Raw genomic sequence first — 16,959 nt, 5'->3', positions numbered from 1 at the left:
GTCAAGACTTCTCATTTGTCAAACTATTAGTGGTCCCTCTGTCAACATAAATAAATCTGTCCATAAATCTTGACAGGTATAATCATTTGTTGCATTTGAAAGGCAAGTCTCTAACATTAGACCCCTTTTGATTCCTAACATGATTATCTTTAAAGAAAGACATTTCTGATGCCTTCCAAATCTGGCCTCTGTCAAATGACTTCTCTGCTCTTGCTGAGTTATCTGCTCTTACGAAGTAAGCAAAGGCATAGTTCCTGCTGTCAACTCTCTTGAAGACCACACGAATCATTGGCATCGTAGCAGCTCTATCCTGCAAGCATTTATGTTCCTGTTTGTCAGACTAGGCTCCCAATACGCTTATTGTTCTTTACAACTAGGTCTCTCATTTCTATTCTGAGCCATTCTTCTGGCACCAGTTGTCCTTTCTTTACTTTTGGGAAGCTATCAAAGAACATTCTTTGAAGGTATTCCATCTGACGCTGCCGATCTTTTCAGCACTGTTGTCGTTGGCAAACAATCCATACCCATACAGGAGAATTAAGCCTCTGAAATAGATGCTTAAATATGGGCTAGCAATAACTTAAGATTGAATTCCATAATACAAACATGCGCTTTGCAACCTCCCCTGCTGCTTTTGAGCACACTGAGCAGCTCCAGCTTTGCAAAGCTCTCCAGAGAGGTATGAAGTGACCTTGTTTCTGTGCTCGATGGCCTTATGTTAGTAATTTTGCCTGCCCGATCAAGTTAACTGTTATCTAGCATTCACCAAGTTGGAATACAAAGTGAGGGTCTTTGGCCAGGGTTTGGTATCTCAGCAGACAACTCTGGCATATGACCCAGAAACTGGTCAGTGCACCAGTGCCAGAAGGCAACCAGTGAGTCCATACATAGCATGGAATCCTCTCTTTCCCTGCCATGCAGAAAACCTAAAGCACATGCTTTTGCAAATAAGAGTGTGCCAGGAGGTTACTAGGGCTGCATTCGTGGGAATTGCACAGTAAATAGTGGGTCCCCAGGGTGCTCTTGCAGGAGCCAAGGTGCTTGGTACCCAAGCTCCTGTGGTGTCATGGGCATGCCCAGATTAGCCACGGGAAATTAGCTAGTGAATGGTGGAGTCTAATGTTTCCCTTTTAGTCTTCTAAGAGTGGAAAAGGGAAAACTCTAATGTTTTCCATAAAATGTACTTAAAGTTCTTAACTTTCCCTCTTTCGAGTTTCCAATCTTTCAAATCATCTGTGGTTTGCTGCAGCAAAGATTTTTAATTGACAGAATTTCAACTTGTGCTCTGAAGAGACTCATTACTTCTCAGGTTCTTCAGCTTCATGGGGCCTTGATGCCATGTGGGATATTTCCTGCGTTCTTCAGTGGATCCTTACCACTGAAACTAATTTTTTGATGAGCCACAGAAGAAGCCTGTGTACTGAGAACAATTATTTCAGGGGCATATCCTTTTGCTCTGGACCTTATGATGCTTTGTATAGGATGTCCAGATATTGAGTGTCAAAATGCAGCTATTAGATAAGGCCCCCACTTGAATAGCAGTTCTCAATGCAGTCTAGTTATTAAACAGTAATTTTATTTCCATGTCAAGTCACAATATAGGATAATATTTCACTGGAGTGGACAATATGCCATGTGGTAGGCTTGGGAGCAAGGCAGGGAATGTAGAGAAGTGTTTACATTGTGTACCAAACTCTTTTAATTAAAATACTTAGAAATATTCAGTCAAAGGGGACGGTTGTCTATAACCTTGCTGACAAAATGCATTGAGACTCTTGGCTCATGAAATTTGTTGAAGTCAAGGAGATAAGCACTTTGTTTTTATGAGGCAGCATAATATGGGCCATGCGCTTAAAAGCAGCTCATCTGGGTTCATACCAACACCACACTTGCAAGTGCTGGCACCATTGGAAGGTCTTCAGAACTCCACAGTCCCCCCAGGTGAGAGCTTCTGAGGGTCTGGATTATGGAGGTAAATGCTAGACTAATCTATGCTCTGGCCTTTTGCATCTCTGTCTATCAATGCTCTCTGCATAACCAGCATCCACTAGATCTCGCCACTGTTGTTTCTGGTTCTCTTTCTCTGGGCCAAGAAGGATGCTTGGGCTCTACAGCTTCCTTTTCTGTTGACTGGCAAGATGGTACTTTGTCAGGTAACTGCTGTTGCCACCAACTGCAAAGCTCACTGCATCTAGAGTATAATGACACTTTCTGAGCTGCTTCTTTACGTGTTAACCTACTTGGAAACAGAGGCTCATGTGCAAATTCCCTCTGTATTTTGTGAAGGCTGGAACATAAGCCAGATCTGAGCTGAATTTCCCTCTTCCAAGAGCCAGCTGAATCAAAATCCCCTGATGCAGACATCCCCAAATTTTATGGGTGCAAAAGATGTCTTGATCCAAATTTTGCAGTTTGCTCCCATCTCTGCTTAAAACAGAAAATGTATGTTTTTAGGGAAAAAGGATATAAACATCTTGTTCATGTTTGAGCTGAGAATGTCTTTTTTCTGTAGGCTGTCAACACAACTTCAAATGCGTGCAGCCTGTCCAATCTGACAGACAATTTGCATATTTGTGGAATGCTAACGCCAAGTTACTGTATACATTTGTACATGAAAGCATTAGAAAGTTTGAAGGATTAAAGGTGGAAATGTATCCCCCTCGGCTTCGATTAAAGATCAAGACAGCACATCAATAGATGGCAGACAAATAACTGCTGCTTTGCTGTTTGGAATGGCTTCACCCCAAAATAATAAAACCCAAGCTATTTCCTAGGACACAAATAGCTGAGGGCTTCACATGTGCTAATTGCTGGAGCGTTGTTTTAGCCTTTTGGGAGTGTGATGTGGAGTCTGGCACGTTCGATGTGAGCCCTCTGACACAGCGACCGTCTTTTTGTTCCATGCTAGCTGTGTGCCTGGGACACAGCTAAAGGTCTGAGGACCACCCCACTGTAACTGCGTCAGTGTCTATGGCTTGTGTCTTCCTCAGCTTGCTCTTGGGTCCTGGAAAGTTCTTTGAGGCCAGATGGAGGTGCTTGGCCCATAAAAAAGTGACTTAGTTTGCAATGAGATGGGTGTCAAGAGGAGCAGCAGCAGGTGCTCAACAGTTTTCCTTAGAAAGATGCTTGCTTGGCTGCATGTGTCAAGATATATTTTGGAGCCTGGCTCTAGACACACTGATTTGAAAAGGGAGACTTTAAGTCTTAAAAACAAAATATGCTAAGAACAGTTTGACATGGTTCCCCCTAAGGATCAAACCCTGGTATTATTTATTTCACTCGTACTAAAGAATCACCTCAATAAGATGTTTCTGCATTGGCCAGTGGGTACAATGTAGGATCAGACACTGGCAGCACAGGACAGAGAAAGCAGGAGCTAGTCAAATCTTTCCCCCAGTCTTTGATCCAAAACATGAATATTCCTTTGATTCAGAAAGGCTTTGGCCAGCATTTTTTGCAAATGGTTGCACGTCTCTGCGCTTTCTGGCTGGGGGAAGTGGAAGTGGCAAAGCCTCAGATACCTGGGAACCAAGAGCTGAAAACTCTCCTGGAAACTTCGCATGCTCTAACGAAATTCCCGGGCCAGCTTCCAACCGGAGCGGATGCAGACACCCAGCCAAAGTGAACCACCAAATCTGTCAAGATTCAGCCGGCATTTACAGGAGAGGACTGGGATTTTCAAGGGAGTTTGTAGGAGCTGAACACCCAAATCCCTTTAAATCCCAGTGGTGCTTTTGCTCCTCTCTTTCTTGTACTCCACTGAAAATAATTTTCTGTTCTCTTCAAATATTTTGAAGACCTCAGGCAACACTTTGATTGTAGATAGACCTGTCCACCAAAACTCCAAAAGCAGAAAATTTTAGCTGCAGTTGATAGAAGTGTCTAATTTAATATATCTAGCCAAAAAGCCCCCAGTTACACCAAAACTCCTGACTACAGGGAGCTCTGTGCTGTCACAAGACAAGTCTAGCTCTAGGTACCCTAGTTTGGAAACCTCAGCCTTAATGCATTCAGAAAAAAGTATGTTGTTGTTTTAAAACACATTACTCCAACGCAGAGATGCCTTTCTACTGGGAGCAGCGTTACAAAGCCAGTCTCTGCCTGGATGCCTACTGCAGGATGGATCTGACAATTCACATGTAAGAAAAACCCTCTCATGCATTCAGAGTTTTAGATGACCTCCATATATTTGTTTAAAAAATAATTAGGCTTCCTTAGCTTTTGTACTGTTGCATTTTCTTTTCTTTCTCCTTTTTTTTTTTTTTTTTTTTTTAAGTAGCTTTTCCTGTAGCACTCCCAGGCCAGTACAATGCTGGCTTTTAAAAGTGATTTGTCTGTTACCAGGCAGTTTTAAACTTTTACTTCCTAAGTCCTCACAAACCAGCAATACAAGGAGACTGAAAAAATCTCCTGGGGATGGTTTTTATAGTAACAGTGAAAGCTTAAAATGTTGCAGCAGCAGCCAAATTATTTTTCTTGTAGTAGAAACAATACCAACAACTGGAGCCTACATACAAAACAGTTTAAAGTTACCCATAAAAATGACTAACGAATGAGTGCTACAATTCTTTTTATCATTTACTCTTTATAAAACGTGACAGTTTGAAGGCTACTAATTTGGCAAGTTATTTCCCCTCTATAGTCATGGTTGTTCAGTAATTAAAGGATATATAAACCAGGGACATATACATACCAGCACAGCCTAACATTTTGGTGTGGTTTAGGACACAGTCCACTGTCTTTCTCAACCCCTAATGGAAAACTAGGTAGATACATGAAAAAATTTAGTCACAGGGCAAAGCTTGTTATCAGAAAACGATTCTGAAGAACACACTTGTGGCTAAAGTCCAAGTTGTGTTTACTTTCTGTTTCACTCCTAAATTGTTCAGAATGAGGATGTCCAAAGATGTGTAGTAAACTCAAGGCACAGAGCAATGTTTTCTCTTATAACTAAAGAAATGACTGCTTGAGCACAGCTGAAATTGCACATTTAAAATAGTATTAATTCCTAATGTTAATTGTTGAGACATTTTTAAGTCATGTGTGCTACCTTAGTTAAGTAGTTACTTTTTTTCTTAATCTATTACCAAAAATGCTGCTTGTTGGTGTCTCTAAGCCCCTCTATCACTCTTGAAAACAGCACTTATGTTCTTAAGTCACTCAGGCTGGATTTTGAAATCTTTGCCTGATATTTCATCATCTATTTTCTGGCAGCAGCCCTTTTTATACCTGCAAGTAGTAAAATATACATTACTCCCTCTGAAAGTAAAGAGCTAAAAATAACATAGGACTCAGTTTAGTCAAAAAAAAGGCAAAACAGAAAACTGTTTGTTCAAGAGATTGAAGGAAAGGAACTTAAAGCTCTGGCTTCAGAGCAGGGAAATGCTTCAGACAGGACTTGCTGCAATTGTTGTTCTAATTCTGTGTCCATCACAACTGATGACTGGGGTCCCAGCAGCTGGTGCAAGGATGCTTTGTGGGGCACATGAAAAGGTTAGGGAGATCCTTGGGGTACGACTAGACGTTGGCATCATGGCACACGCTCCACTGTGTCACTCCTTTAAGATGCATGATGCAGGACCAGTTACTCTGGTAACAAGTGTTTTACCTGTACAAATGAGGTTTTGAAAGACAAGGGCAAGTATTTGATATCAGGTGTGTGGCTGAATGCTGAGCTTGGTTATTTGTCCTTCAGATTCAATGTGCAAAGTGCTTGTGTGTGGAGTCTTCACATAATGATGTTGTAGCTGCATATTTGGAGTTTAAGAGGTGCTACAGAAAAGGAAAAATGGTTCATAGGCTGAAACCTCCCCAAAAGCCTGCATTAGGTAATAATTGCCTGTTAATTTGCATTAGACCCAAAGTCCTGGTCCATGAGATTAAGCCAATAACTTTGCAAAGCATGAAAAGATCTTAGTTCTGAGCATTTTTCAAGATGGTAACCATTCCTGTGAGAAACTCTGTTCCAGTGTATGTAAAACACAGTGGAATAATAACATCTCATTTGATTATACAAAGTAGTTTTTCCCTTAGTGTTTTAGTTCTCCAAATTCCCAGAATACACTACATTGAAACTGTTCACTTGAGAAATTAAGTACCCTGTGTGATAAGACAGTCATGTGAAATTTTTAAGCTGTCATTAAAAACGATTATAATTAGGACAAACTATATGAAAATGCCTTAAAATTGAGACCCTGGTGAATTAAAAATTAAGGGGTATATTATGTATTATCATGTTGAAGGGCAGGGATTTACTCATGTAACTCCCATTAACACTAATGTGAGTTGCATTCATAAATCCCTGTGCCTTGCGACGAGCCTGCACCCCCCTCAGTTGTTGTCACTGAACAACCTTGGCTCTTGCAGTCCTCCAACACAATGCTTCTGCCTGCGGAGAAGGAACAGAACAGCAAGTCAGAAGTTCATAGTGTTTTACCTTACAAACTAAGCTCCTCAGACCCAGATGTAATTTGTCTAAGCAGTAGATGTACTCCCAGGAGTAAAATTTACTTAGAAAAAGTAACAGTCGCCAGAGCCTGCTCTTCCCTGCAACTCCTTCTGTGGTTTCCTCTAGACTTAATAATTAAGGGTTGGAGTACTATCATTGTTATTACGTATCCTCTAAATGCAGGAGGGGTTTTGGTGGGGGTAGGCTTGTAAAAGCATTTCAGTCAGTAGGCTTCAGAAGGAGCTGTGTTCATGGCAGCTTGGCAAGTGAGTGTGTATCGTAAGGAGGACACACACAGATTAAACAACTCTCACCCTCACGGGATATAGGGCTGATGTCTGAGCAGTGAACAGGAGTCTACCCAGGGGCTGCACTAGGCTTTGGGTCACACTCAGATGAGGGTTGAGCTGCTGAGTTTTAGGCTGAAAAGGGTTCCCAGGTGACTTTAAGCCTTAGGATAGCTGATGCTTTCTTACATGGCCTCAACATCACAAAGTATGTGATTTTTGTATCTTCGCTTTTACTTGAATGAATAAATAAATAAAATGCAGTCCTTGCTTTTACAAGGAAAGCATTAAGAAGTAAACCCTAGAAGTTGGTTTATTTCATTCTTGTTAAAACTTGATCATTACATAGAAATACATAGTTTTCGTGCATGTGGTCAAGGAGCCCATCTCACGCTCTCCTGATCCCATCTCATGCTCTCATGATCCCATCTGCTCCTTTTACACCCTTAGATTTGGCAATACTGCTGCCACTAGGGTAAGCTAATTCATCTGCAGCTTGGGTTTGCTGAGAGGCTGCTAACAGCACTCTATAGAAATGTCCTGTTCTACTGCTTTTATAAATGAACCCATACTACTTCTATTTAAAATACATTAAAACAATGGTCATATTACCACACTATAGCTTACAGCAAAAAAAAAAAAAAAAAAAAAAAACCAACCAACCTACAAAACACATCTTTTACCTTGCATCCTTTCCATGGCATTGCAAAATTGTAATTATATTAATACACTACATTCTTTACAACATATTTTCCCCAGGGGGGGAAAAATAAATAAATCTAAATAAAACAGATATATGTAGAGTCAGTACATCTCCTATTTTCTTAATTAACACCTGAGCAAAATGTTTTTCCTCCCTGTTGCCAAGCCAGAAAAAGCACTGATGAATTTTCAAGCAAAGTAATGACTGCCAGGTTTATTTCTTTATTGGTACCTGTGGATTCTGTTGTATTGCTTGTTAACAGATGCAAGCGGGCATTATAACTATTACATCAGGCAATAATATAGAAACCCAGGCAGTTCCTAAGCAACAGCCCAGCACTGATTCTTGCCAGCTATTCTGCAGGATTCCCTCAGACACAGTAAGTGAAGAGGAGTTGGACAATATAGTCTAATTTTGAGTAAGGAATAAAGCATGAAACTGGTGATTTTCAAAATCATATTTTTGCAGATTTCTTACCAAATCAAAAGAGCTAAAATTGAAAACTGTCAGAAACATTTCAACTCAAGAGCTGCATAAACTTTCCCATTGTTCAGGCAGCAAAACAGACACAGCTAGTTTGCTTCATACCTTGCCCACGGAAATAATGAAAAATAAGGATCATAATAACAGGGCCTCTTCAACTTGTTGGGCTGCAAGTGGCTTTTGTGGTGTTTCCTTTTGCAGACCTGCTCATCAGCTTAGCCTAAAGTAAAACGTTTTTCATCTCTTTCGTATGGCTTCAAATCAGTCAAATTCAGTCAAATCTGGATGCTGATGGAAAAACTCACAACAAACCATTCCATTTGAGCCACATAGGCTTTGTGTGTGCACGCACAGAATTTTGCGTGTACACAAGATAAAAGCTGCATTGCGAAGCAACATCGCTCTCAGATGTCAGTAGCTGATACAGCTTCTTAGCCTACACATTGCATATTGTAAAAAGGACATTTGATTTATATATAACTGGGGATTCATTGAAGCAGCAAAGCTGAGATCTTTTTTATTATCCATAACTTTCCTTGCAATGGACCCGTCCAAGCTTGGACTCGCTCAGTGTTTGGAGAACGTTTTTTCCACACTTTGGTTTAGTCCAATATGGCACTCTCTGTCAAGCTCAGGGTTTTAGCCAAACTTCCATGAAGGATAGTGCTCTTTCATCTAAGTATGAATAATGTCCTTTCAGAAAACAGTTTATATTTAGAATAAATAAGAACAGACATACATGCACATGAGCATACACTTACAGACCCAAATGCATATGCTTCCAGGAGCACAAACACAGCAAACAAGAAGGAAATATTGTAAACCAGATGTTCCCTGGGTTTGAATGCTCCATTGGTTTCCATACACCATGTAAGGTTCTGCTCTGCTAAGGCAGTAGAAATCCAACATAGGAGGAGCTTGCAGTGCTAACAGTTTCACCTTGCTTGGGAGGTGGGAAGTGATGACTTTCTGCACTAAAGTCTTTGATTTTTTTGCAAAAAGAATGATGATGTTTCCAAACCAAAATTACCTTTTGAGGTATTTGAGTTATGGACCAAAGCACTTTCCTTTTTGGCCAAAAAAATTCACACTTATTCACAGGAGCTGTGGTTACATGTCTCAAGCCTCGTGCTCTCCAGGTTGTCTCCCCCCATCTTGTTTTCCAGAAGCACATTAAGAGCATGCAAGATGGAGATACCAAACTCCTGGGCACTGCATGGTGCATGGCTGAAGGGACAGAAGGCATCCAAAAACCCAGGCTGTGGCTCCCACCAAGGTACCAATGCAGTGATTGTGGTTCAATGGCTGTTTTCTCTTTTCTCTACCAAGCTGCTCCAGTTTTTTCAGGTGGTAGATATTTTTCAAATAAGCAGTAAAATATGCTTTGAAAAACAGACCCTTTCTGCTCCTTGAAAGGTGGAAGAGAGATATGTATTTCGGTGAAAAACCCATTTTTAATCAAAAACCAGTTTTGGTTTTACGGTGTCACCCAACCATACAACTCAGTCCACACCATTTCTGTGTTTCCATCTGCTCCTCCTTTCCCTTCCTACCTCCAAGCCATTCTCTGTCCCGCCTGATATATGTTGACATGAGAATTATATCGCTAAGAAATATGAATGCTTTAGCTCTAACTGAAGGCCAGGTTGCTATTCCTAGCATGGAAAGTTAAATGAAATCATGCTGTGAGTGAATTCCTATTGATTTCTCCAGGATTGATCAGAAACATTTGTCAAACTTTTGTTTTCTTTCTGTCCTACATCTTCTTTAGACACATAGTTAAACATACTAAGGAAAGTTTACATTTTAAAAACGTGTTCTGAGGTCTTTATATAAACATACATGTAATAAAAGTGGCTGGTGATTTATATTATCTATATACATTCAGATACTTTATTTTCTAAGCCAAGGTTTTAAAAAATAGGTGCCTAAATTCAGACACCTAAGTCTATGTTTACAGTCTTTGGTTGCCTGATTTTCAAACATGTTGGTACTCAGAAACTCTTTTTTCTTTTTTTTTTTTCTTTTTTTTTTTACCTTAAGGTGTCTGGAAGTTTTAGACAAAAAATTACACGGAGCTGAGAGTATTTTTTTTTTAATCTGTTAGAAACAGAGAGGGGAAATTGAAGAAGATTATAAGCAGACAAAAGATGTAAAGGTGAAAATAAGAAAACTACAAATCCACAGTTTTTCCTTCCCCTCCCCACATTTAATTGAAGTAAATGTGTTGCACTGGTTGGAAGACACATAAGCTCAATCCAGCAGATTTATGTTTGCTCACTGAATTTGACCTGAAGCCCTCCTTCGAAGCATTTGTCTTCTCCTCTTCAGGTTCACACTGAAGCCCCCAGTTTCAAAAGCGTGTGCACACTTCTGCACCTAATGTATATGCATATTCATTGTGACTGCATATGGAAGTGGAGCATCCATGCCAACAGTTTTACAGCTAACAGGCTTTTTGCATGTGTGAGTCTCTGAGGGCTGTGTGCTATTGGGGTAATTGCGCGTGTAAATCCGGCGGGCAGTCGCACAGCCGTACCGTGCACAGCTGCAGTACTACTTTCAGGCTTTTAACCCAACTAGCAAAAGAGAGCGAGAAAAATGATACAGTTCTGGACACCTGGACCTGAAAATAATAATAATAGGGGGAAAAAAAATAACAACACCCCAAACTGATTATGGATCTTGAAATGACGTGGTTTAGCTTTCAAAACCTGCCCTTGCGTCCCACTCATAAACACAGGTCACTTGTGCATTTAGGCACTGTTAGATTTGTGTTTTTAATCACAAGCATATCCATTTTTGGAGGCAGTAAACATAAATTGATGCTGTTCTAAATTCTAAAGGGAGAAAGTTAAAATATATATATATATGTATAAAAATAAATTAGGAAGAAATAAATAAATATATAACAAGGAAAAGTTAGTGGAGCAGCTGTGTAAATAATGTGAACAATGTTAAAGAATAAAAGGAAACTGCCAGAGCCACTTGGGATGAGGAGGGAGCCTAAAATCAGCAGTTGCTCTAACTAGGTCTTGCTATGAGTTGTGCCTGGGTTTTTTCTGCCAATTCCAGGTCTGCCTTAGAAGGTTCTTTCTTGAAAGGCAGCAGAAGAAGGGAAGGAAAACAATGCTTATCCCATAAAATAATCTACTACTATTTGGTAAGGGCACAGGAATAGAAAATGAAGCAATGATTTAATATTAGGACTAGAAACTGCATGAATTAATTAGCTGAACATTTACTTTCATCAGTGCAGAGCAAATGTTGAATTGTGTTGAAGTCAATGAGAAACTTTCACATGCTGGCTGCAGGCTTTGCTGAATAGCTCTACTTGTCTGTGAAAATGCTCTGAACCTCAAACTCTGAGCTGAACTGGTGTTCCTGGAGATCCAGGCTTGAAGCTAGCAAGGTAAGAAAGGCATCACTTAAAGTCCTGGGGGCAGGGAACATGTGGTTTTAGACCTAGTGGATGAGTTCTCCATGCTTGATCTGATTTTTGTAACAGTTTTCAAGAGTTTCAAAATAGACTAGGATCAGGAAAGAAAGCTTAAGTAATGCACATGTTCTCCTTGTTGCTTAAAAGTTGCATATAGTGAATCAGTAATATAAAATATCCTGTTTAGTCTAACTAGAAATCTGTTACCTGAATGTGTAAGGATGTAAATTAAATTTTTGAGACTTTATTAGAAGATAAGGTTCTAGGAAGAAATTATTAGTTAAATCCTAATGATTATTATTTGTCAGGTGTAATCCTTACTTGTAAATGAAGGCAAGGCTTTGAAAGCAGCCAGGGATGCTCCTGCTGGACAGGAGCTCTGTAATTCTCTGCAGAGCCCCAGCACAAGTTTGAGGTCACACTATTTTGCAGGCATCAACATGCTTTAATCACCACAGAGAACAGAGGTACTTCCAGGGCTCAGGAACCCCCACATTGACTTACTCTGATATTTATGACACTGCTGTGTATGAGAGATGGGATTTTTGTGATGCTGATACCAGCCCGCAGTATTAACTGGATCAACAGCACAAACAGTTCATGTTTCACTCGTGCAAGAGCAGATCCTTTACGGAGAAAGGCACAAGTTGTATGTGGCCTGGACATGAACAGTGTAGGAAGGCTGGGGAACTCATTTACAGTTCCTTTGGCATCATTCCCCTTGCCATCCTCCTGCCTTTTCAACAACAGGGCTTTACAGAAGAAACCTCATCTCCCAGCACCGGCCCAAATTCTGCAATGGTAGCCAGGGTGGCTATTAAACAACCAGACTGAGCTGGCACTGCTCCTCAGCTTATTTCAGCATCCCCTCAGTGCAGCTGAGCTGCTCTGCCATGCACTCAAGCTCCCATATTGCCATAGTTCTCCACCAGCACAAGCTGAGATGCAGCCCTGCTGTCACCTTGGCAAAGCAACATCACCTACAGAAATGTATACTGGAATTGTTGTACTATCCTGTCACAGCTGTGGCTATTGTTAGGACCATGAGCCCCTCTTTGGCTAAAAATTGTCCAAGAGCAGAATTACTAGCTCATGGGTCTGACTTACTTCAGCTGGCAAGGAGCCAATGCTCCGCTATGGATCTGCTGGAAGGCAGAAAGAAAACTGGTGAAGAACAGCCTGAAAAGCCTCCCTTTGTGCCAGCATGCTAAGTAGAAAGTCACTGCTGAATACACATGGGCCAGATCCAAAATCTGTTTAACTGTGGGAATCTTCTGCACTGACTGTGATGGCCTTTGCTGCAAGCCATGGTCTCTGACCTCCCACATCCTGTGCAGCTGTACAGTCAACTTTGTGTGAGCAAATAAGGTGCATTAGAAATACAAAATTACCTGCAAGTGCTCTAGAACTAATTCATGTTTTGGACATGAGTACATCAAGGTAGAGGATGAAAGAGACAGGGTGTGGTGCATCTACAAGGTAAGCCAGAGGCCAGAACAAGTATAAAGAATTAGTTTGGAGGATTTTGTAAAGGGAAATAAAACCTTTAGGGTAAAATTTTCAGGCCAATAGAGTCCAGGGGAGTGCAACCATTGATGTCAATCAGACCAATAGTGCACATAAAGCACATGAATGTTATGAGATGCAAAGACATTTAAGAATGAGGCCAAGCTCGATGATTGTTTTCCAGTAGGTTCGTCATTCCCAACACAACATCCCATCCGCTGACATAGCTGCTGTCCTCAACCTGCTATCTTCCCTTTGCTGTCATATTTTTGCACAAAGGTGGTTGCCAAATTATTACTGTGCCATCTCCTTCAGCAGTCAGGAAGGCTCATACTGGGCAGGAGGCAAGTGTTTGGAAACCAGTGCTTAAGAACTGAATGCTCCCCATATGAATTCTTTCTCCACTATGAAACACCTGAAGCCTTCCTGGTTCCTACTTCATTTCTTGAACAAGGGCCATAGGGAGAGGAAAGCCAGCACAAACTGTGCTCCAGCAGGACTAGGCTTTTAGAAAGTTTCTAAGGGAAATCCAGCCAGCACCAATTAAAGCAGAACTGTGAGCCCTGGCCTTCACTGGCCACACTGGGCACTTCCACAAGGCCTGTATTCAAGGATGGTCATGCTCTCTTTGACTTTTAGGAAATACTGTTGACCTAGTGCCCAGGCCACTTTTGTGAGCTTGCAAAGCATTGACTGTTTCTGCTCAATCACACTCCCATGTCTCCAGTTCATTAGGATATGGGCAAAGATTTATTGCCACTTTTGCACAATTGGTTGACTGCAAGCTATATCCTCCCCCAAATTTCATCAGGATTTTCTCTACTTAGTAGATGCTTTATTGCTCCTATTACGAAGTGCAGTTGCTGTATGATGTCAGATAATAGTTACATCTGTTTGGGGCTTTTTTTCAGTCTCCTTTGCCAGCTCTGAGTTACTTGCTTCCTGACTGAGTTGATTTGCTATCTGAATTTTTAGGACATATTGTTTTAGTAGCTGTGTGACTTTATGTGTGTGCATGAAAACAAGCAAAAAAAAAAATCTATTTCTAATTGAAACCTATCTATCTAAAGAAAGAAAGAAATTAAATAAGTAAGTAAATGTCTATTCAATAGGGCAATAGTTGCCTTAGAATTTAATTGCAACCTGAGTTATCTGGTGTTCTAAATTGCTGTCCCATCCTTCATCAAGACCTGGTGGACTTAGAGAAAGATAAAGCCCCTCCATGTAGCTTTTACCTGCTAACAGCATTTCTATCATTGCAATATCTGGCAAAAGAGTCAAGCACCACATTTTCCCAAAGGTATGTAAAGCATGTAGAGCTGACAGAAAGATTAACAAGTTTTCTGTGGAAGGAGCATACATCTGCCAGGGTGAGGAGGGCCTTCACTGGTGTGCCACTTGTAAATGCATATGAACTCTGTAATAGGTGCAGTGCTTTCCCTCAACAGCTGCAATCTTTTCATTGTACCTCTTTTGTTGAATTCAGATAAAAGCACTTCATCGTCAACAAATCTAATATCTGTTCTTGTCCCACTTGAAAGGGTCAAATGAAATTTCCCACCAGAGAACAAAAAACCTGAAGCTCCCCAGTGAGTTTGGGTGGCAATGTGCCAAGAGAGAGGGGAGGAAGAGGTAGTGTCTGCGGTGCCTCGGCAGAGCAATAATGTCAAGAAGCTTGAAAAGCACTCTCCAGGCTTGCACGCAGTCACACAGCAAGAGAGGCAGGGACAGCACAGCAACCAGATGGGAGTTAGGAAATTACCTCTCTCCTGAGCTGCTGGGGAGATTCTCCTCCTCAGACACTCCTGTCCAAGTGATCAGATGAAGCTATTTGGGGTTCCTGTCTCCTGGTGGAGGAGGTCCAGAGACAGAGGTGTTCAGGCTGGAGTGGGAGCCCACTGCAGGGGAGGAAAAGACTCTTGCTGACTTCATGGTCATGGGCAGTGTTTCTGATGTACCTAACTCTGCAGGGAGAAGAGGATGAGGAAGATGGAGGGTAAGAAAAGATGGAAAGGCCTCTCTCTTAAGGCTTTCTCCAGTCAGACATTGCTTGAGGTGCTGGTTGAAGACCCTATGCCATATTGAGAGAAGGAATTAAAAATGTCTTACTTTTATAATCACTGCACCAAACCGGTATAAAAATATACACACATCTTCAGCAGAGCTGCAGGGTACATGATTGTGTCAAAGATATTTCAGGCATTACATTACATGCAGAGTCTATAGATTCTTTGCAGCTGACAGGAGAAGCAGCTGTATATTTAGCCCATTCAGATGTGCACTTAAGTGCACGTAAACATTTCGCTAGGTCAAAGCTTCTGTGTGCTAAGGAGCCACATGTTCCAGAGTGTCCACTTCCCAGGAGCCAGTGTTTTACAAATTCTCTCAAACCTCTGCAGCATCAGTGCAAGGTGCTGTTGTTTGTCTTGTACTAACCATTTCTCCAGGTGTCACTGCAGAGGCAGCTCCCTCTCCACTGCAGAAAACAAGTTATCCTGATTGTGGCAGGTTGTAGGTCACCAGGGACATGGTTCTTGTGCAATGCTTCTTGGTATCTTTTTTTGCTCTCAAGCCTGGAACAAAAGCCCACAAAGTAGTTAGAGACAACATGTGATTAGAAATGACCTGCTTTAACTTTTCAAGATAAAGCTATTAGTTACCTGTGAGCTCTTTGCATTATTTGCACGAGGTATGGAATAGCAACACCTAAAGAATTTTAAACTCTGTGAAAACCTGTGGCCTGTTGAGGGCAGGGGATGGGAATTCAAGGCACAGAGAGGAAGGCACCATAATGAAAGAATGTGGAGTAGCCCATCACTAACACCCTCTTCCCATATCAGCAATTGGACTCAGCTATGAGAATAAAAGGGACCTTGGCTGCGGATGACTTAGGGCAGCATAAATATGTATTATGAATTTTAGGCTCAGACATAATTAAATGCCATTTGTCAGATCTCTGCTTGTTTTTCATCTCATTTGAGTTTTACAGAATGAATTAACTAACAAATGTGCCTCCAATTCTACCATAACAAATCATTCCTCAGAATGGCTGCCTCTGAGCAGCAGCAAGGGAGTGACTAGGGGGGAGTGACCTTCTGCTGTGAAGTTGTCACGTTCCAGCAGAGCCCTGAGTGGCAATGACAGCCTCAGTAATAGGGAGCCCATAGTGGTCTGGCAGTCTTGTTGATAACTTGTTAATTTATTTAGTGTGGCGGTGCAGAGGCGAAGATCTGGAGTAAAGGGTGAGGTGGGCTGTGCCTCAGGGTTGAAATATTCTGGATTTGAGAAAAAAAAATTTCTTTTCGATTGTCATTAAATGAGGGTGGTGACAAGTGTCACTGGCAACCAAATAAGCAAATGTTTGTACCAGTGCAGCGTTCATTAAAAAAGGGTACAGCACAAATGTGTGGTCAGCATGTGCATAGTTTGGGTAATAGAGCAATAAATGCTCCTCTCCAGGTCATGGGAAAACACATTTAGGGCACACCAGCTGACTGTCATTCTGAGCTGGGAGAGTCATAAGATGAGAAAGAAACGGTTTTTTTTTGCCTTCAACAGGCAAAAGGGAGAAAGTGTTAAAGACCAGAGGTAAATAAATGCTTTGGCTGTAGTTGTGAAGAGTTAGCTCACTTTGTTCCATGACATTAAAGCAAAGGTCCTTTCTATACTTAACAAGCTATTACACCAAATGGATGGGTTTGTTAGCTGTAACTGTAGTCTCTGAAGCATAAAGAAGTGCTCTGAAATTTGTAGGTGATGCACACTTTAAAGGATCTGACCTCTCCTCCAAGTGAAAAGCTCCTTCCAGACAGCAGATTCATTGGTACCAGCACAAAATGGATACCCGAAAATCAAAGCATTCATTCTCTGCTTGGACAGTCCCACATGCTGTCCCTAGCAGAAGTCTTTGTGCAGCTATATTCTTCATTGGTGGCAGATATTGGATCTCAACCATGAGCACAAACATTCTCCTAGCAGGCTGAGAGGGAAAAGCAAATTTTCCCTTCCCCAGGAAGGGAAGTGGTGCTCTGGGCTCTCTGCAGGCACCTTGAGCTGCAGTCATGTTGTCCATATTCACCCAGACATCTTTTTG

Source organism: Indicator indicator, chromosome 15, assembly GCF_027791375.1.
Source record: "Indicator indicator isolate 239-I01 chromosome 15, UM_Iind_1.1, whole genome shotgun sequence".
Lineage (NCBI taxonomy): Eukaryota > Metazoa > Chordata > Aves > Piciformes > Indicatoridae > Indicator > Indicator indicator.
Note: the sequence above shows the minus strand (reverse complement) of the source record.